This window comes from Jaculus jaculus, chromosome 12 (genome assembly GCF_020740685.1).
Source record: "Jaculus jaculus isolate mJacJac1 chromosome 12, mJacJac1.mat.Y.cur, whole genome shotgun sequence".
NCBI classification, from domain to species: domain Eukaryota; kingdom Metazoa; phylum Chordata; class Mammalia; order Rodentia; family Dipodidae; genus Jaculus; species Jaculus jaculus.
This window is the reverse complement of record NC_059113.1, coordinates 102,692,462-102,697,964: the sequence shown is the minus strand read 5'-3', so window position 1 is coordinate 102,697,964 and position 5,503 is coordinate 102,692,462. Positions and strand designations below refer to the sequence as shown.

The 5,503-nt window shown below is 41.3% G+C and overlaps 1 pseudogene; it reads left to right on the top strand.

Moving 5' to 3' along the window:
• Window positions 1–238, top strand: part of LOC123453615 — a 10,469-nt pseudogene extending 10,231 nt beyond the window's left edge.
• The last annotated feature ends 5,265 nt before the right edge of the window (window positions 239–5,503 follow it).

The following is a 5,503-nucleotide window of genomic DNA, read 5'->3' as shown; positions in this document are numbered from 1 at the left end:
AGAGTGAGTGAATTTTATTTTTTTGTTCTTTGTTGGTGGTTTTAAAAAAATTCCCCCCATGTAATTATTGTGAACACCTTGCTTTGTGGTCACTGTAAACATTTGGGGGGGGGGGGACAGGGAGGAAAGTAATAGTCCACATGTCCCTGGCATTTGTTCAGAGCAGTGTGCAGAATGTAATGCTCTTTTGTAAGAAACGTTTTATGATTTTTAAAATAAATTTAGTGAATCTAAAAAAAAAAAAATTATCCACCTTGATCAAGCAGGCTTTATCCCAGGGGTGTAGGGATGGTTCAACATATAGAAACCTGCCAACATAATACACCACATACATCAACTTAGCCCTGAGAACCACATGATCATTTCAATAGATGCAGAGAAGGCCTTCTAGAAAATAAAACATCACTTTATGATCAAAATGCTGGAGAGAATAGGCATGGAAGTTTTGTATCTCAACATATCCAAGGTTTTATATAAAGCTCCTAAAGCCCAAGTAATACCTAATAGGGAAAGACTCAAGAAGCACCCATTGAAATTGGGAACAAGACAGGGGTGCCTATTCTCTGCACTGCTCTTCAATGTAGTTCTAGAAGTCCTAGCCCAAGCAATAATAAGGAGAAAGGTATAAATTTAGGAAGAAGTCAAATTATCCCTATGCAGATGACATGATCCTGTACACAAATGCCCCCAAAATTTCCACATCAAAACTTCTAAAGTTGATGAATTCTATCAGAATAGTGGCAGGATACAGAATCAATGCACACACACACACCCACACCAATAACCTTTCTATATGCAAAGGACAAATACACAGAGAAATTAATCAGTGAGGCTGTCCCATTTTCAATACCCACAAAAAATGAAATACTTTGGAAGAAAACTGGCTAAGACTATGAAGACCTACATAATGAAAACATAAAAACACCCAGGAAAGAAAATGAGGAGGACATGAGAAGGTGAAAACTTCCCATGCTCCTGCATAGGTGGAATTAATATTGTGAAAATGGAAATTCTACTAAAAAGATTATACATATTTGATGAAATACTAATAAAAATCGAAGTATCATTCTTCACAAAGATAGAAAAAATGATCTTGAAATTCATGTGGAATGGCAGCAGGTGTCAGATATCCTAACATATTCTCAGCAAAAGAAACGCCTCTGGAGTCACCCCTATACCCAATCTAAAGCTATAGTACGAAGCCATAGTAACAAAAAAACATCATGGTACTGGCATAAAAACAAACATATAGACTAATGGAACAGAATTTGAAGACCCTGCCCTTAGGTCAAGTAACTACAGCTACCTGATCTTTGACAAAAGTGCCAACAATTTATACTGGAGAGAACACAGCATCTTCAACAAATGGTGCTGGGTAAAGTGGACATCCACATGTAAAAAAATGAAAATACACCCACTCATCTCACCACATACAACAATTAATTCCAAATGGACTGAAGACCTCAATGTAAGTATGAAACTCTTCAGCCACTGGAAGAAAAAATAGGAGGCACTCTCCACAATATAGGAGTGGAGAAAGATTTCCTGAACAAAACCCCAATAGCCCAGGAAACGTAAAACAAAACAAAAAACAACATTCAACCAGTGGATCTCATGAAGCTAAAAAGCTTTTGCCCAAACATACCATAATCATATTCAATAGATTATCCACAGAGTGGGAAAAAGAATCTTTGCCAGCTATACCACTGACATAGGTCTAATATCTATAATTTACAAAGAACTCAAAAAAATAAACAGTAAAAAGACAAATTACCCACTGAAAAAAAACTGGGAAATGCAGCAGAGAATTGAATAGGGAGTTCTCAGAGGAAGAAATGCAAATAGCTAACACACACTTAAGTAAATGTTCAACAACCTTAGTTATCAGGGAAATGCAAATTAAAACAACTATGAGATCCCACCTTACTCCACACAGGATGGCAAACATTAAAAAATCAAATTACAATCAATGCTGGTGAGGGTGGGAGAAAAAGGAACCCTCATTCACTGCTGGTGGGAATGCAAACTTGAACAATCTCTATGGAAATCAATATGGAGTCTTCCAAAAAAGAAGAAAGTAGACCTACCAATACACCCACTTATTCCCCCTACTGGACATTTATCCTAAATATCCCATGCTTGACTGCACTGATATTTGCTCAGCCATGTTTATAGCTGCTCAACTTGTAAAAACTAAGAACTGGAATCAACCCAAGTGCTCATAATTGGATGAATGGATAAGAAGTTCTGGTCCATTTACACAATGGAATTCTACACAGCAGTAAGAAATTAAAAAAAAAAAAAGGATAGAGTGAAATTTGTAGAAAAATGGATGGAACTGGAACAGATCATACTCCAGTGAATCCACAAAAAGCCGCCTGTTCTCATTTATCTGTGGCTCAGTAAACTGGAGCAGTTTGAGTTGCTGGCATACCTGTCAGACAATTTGAGGCCCAGACAATATGAGTGGAAATGTTTGGGGCGAGGGAAAGGAAAGGCTGGGAAGAAACAAACCCAAAACCAAACCCAAAAGGAACTGCTACCATAAAACACACACACACACACACACACACACACACACACACTTTTTTTCCCCTCAAGTGTAGGCTTAAAGATTTAATCCGCAAGAGGAGTATGGGGGGGGGGTTCTGGAAAGAAAAGCCCTAAAGAGGGCGCAGTGAAGCCTAACCTTAAGACATTTGTCTCTGGCCTGTAATTCCCAGTACCAGGAATTGCTTGCTACCCACATTGAGCTGATGATTGGAGCCACTATGAGATCCCCAGTGCAAGCCAGGCTTCTACTGAAGCGCTTGATTGTCTGCCTGAGATAAAAGGAAGACGCCACATGCTGCTGACACAGAATACAGAGACCCTGCTGGTACCCAGAAGAGATCCAGTCCCTGGACAATCTGTCTAGTGCTGGGAAGTGCTACATGAGCTGCGGGGTAAAGTGGCCAACAATGATGTGAATGAGCAGCTTGACAAGAAGTGCACACGGTGCAGTGGATGCACACAGCCTGGGCCCTAACGAGTGGCTTTCCGATTGGCTCCGTGGAAAGAAACCCATAGCGGAAACTGGCAACCGTGTCAGAATTCTATGGGCACAAAGATCATGGTCTCCAACAAGCTCCCATTCATTGATCTTTGGCTAAAAGAGGGGTTACGTCCATCATATTCTCCCTAAATTAACAATGCTTATCCCATTTAACCTATGTGGACGTCATTCTCCAGAAGGTAGTGAGACTCGAGGAGATAAACCACCCCTCACACATCAGGCAAGGCACAGGTGAAACCACACAGGAGTTGGGGAGATGAGCAAGAGCGCTGCTTCCATGGTGATGGGACAATCAGTGCCAGGGTGAAGGAGACAGACGCGGAGGACACTCAACACACACACCAAAGCAGACATCCAGAGGCTCCTGAGAGCGTATTGCTGAAGTAGATGCACAACACACCCACCAGGATCTTTGCAGACCAGGGGGAAGAAAGATTGTAAGAGCCAAAGACGGGACATCATCTGGCGAAGCACCGCCTTCCCCTCCCTCCACTTACTAACTGCTCCCGCCGTGCATAACTCAAGATTCCACGGGGAATACCTGCAAATCTCAGTGAGAAGGGTTCTCAGCAGAATGGGGGCAAGGAGGAGGGAAAAGTTGATAATGTATCCATACAAAGTATGCTCTTAATTTTAAAAAAAAGGGGGGGGGACACAAGTAAATAGCAAAGGAAATGGAGAGATCTCCTATCCAGACAGAGAAGGTAGAATTCACACTTACTAACATTCATTTTAAAGTAGAAGAGAAATGGGGAGTCACCCTGCCCGTGTGATGGAAAACGAATAGAATCGTTTCCTTTTCATGCTGTATAGTAACAAAACGAGCGTAACGGGCACGTTCTAACAAACCCACACTTACTCACGCACCGTGGTTAGATTAGGGAGCAGGCAAGGATAGTTTGTGAGATCGCGGTCTTCCCGTTGTCATTCTCACCGTACTCCTGCCTGCTCTGCCCTGCGTGCACTATCCCGACCGACCAGGTGGATACCTAGCTTAAAGCATTCAGAATTCGTCCCTGGCACTTGGAGCAGTGGGAATCTGACCACCAGACCTACGTGGCACACCGGTATATACCTGCCCAATGCGAAGACTGTGCAAAAGCTTGTGGGAAGACGGCAGGAGGAATGAAAGGTCAAAGGCAAGCAGAGTAGGGTGAGTCAGTTCTCAACTTTCAATCTTCTCAGGACTACCCAAATTCTAGGACTCCATTCAGGCTTGAAATTGAACCCCAAAGAAGAAACATGACATGGAGAAATTCATGCCATGATTCACCCTGTTCCTAAAGTTGTTATTGCATCAGATGGGAACGTGCACTCAGATCCCACCCTTCCATCAAACGAAGCCTCTTCGTTCTCCTCTGTGTAAAGGCAGTTTAAATTCATAGTACTGACGGGTTCTACGTTTCAAGATATGTGACATATGTACTTAGGCTAAGAGCTGTTCCGATGAGTACAAAATATTTCCGTGGAAAGGCTAATGGGCTTTAAGTAGAACTGCATGTAATTTCTGAGTGTAGTCAACAGATGGCAGTATTTATACATTATGCATATTCCCTTTAAGAAAATCAATGGTGGGCTGAAGAGATGGCTTAGAGTTAAGGCACTTGCTTAGGAAGCCCAAGGACACGAGTTCCATTCACGAGGTCCCCCGTAAGCCACATGCACAAGGTGGCTCATGCTCTGGAGTTTGTTTGCAGTGGCTGGGAGCCCTGATGCACCCATTTATAATTCCCCCCCCCTCTCTCTCCCCACCCCTCTCTCTCTCTGTCTCTCTTCTTTCCCTCTGTCTCTAATAAATCCCCCCCCCCCCAAAAAAAAGAAAAGAAAAGAAAAAAGAAAAAGGAAATCAATGGCAATTTCTTAAAAGAGCATAAAAAAAGTTGGCTTTATATTTTGTTAAATTTTTATTACTTCAGTATTTACTTCTACGGTTAATATTTTCTGGTGATGTCTTTTGTCATTTATAGTGGCTACTATTTCTGTTTTTTAAAAAACAGCTTCTTATGGTACAATGGAAGAAATATGAAAAGTCATTGTCCCATGAAAATATTCATTTTAATTTTAGTTTGATTCAAATTTGCTCAAGGAAGGTAGATGTAAAAATCTAAGGAGACTGTCTCAAGTGGACCACTGGTGTGGTCATTGGCCACAGTAAAACCATGGTTATATAAGAGGGAATCTTTGTCTGAGGAAAAGGTTTCTCAATGTTGCTTTCAATTTTCTCTGGCTGTCTCTTGTCAGTCCATAAATGCCCATAGCTGGTACTGTTTATGTTTTTGATTTTCAGATTAAGTGTTTTATGAGGCTCAACATAGCAACACAAATATTTAAATTGCCCCCATGTTTTACAACCTCAATGGGTGTATTTTATATAAAGGCCACAAAATGAATATTGTTATGGATAAAAATTGGATGTACCCTGAGGGCTTGGGGTACTGCAAGCAAAAA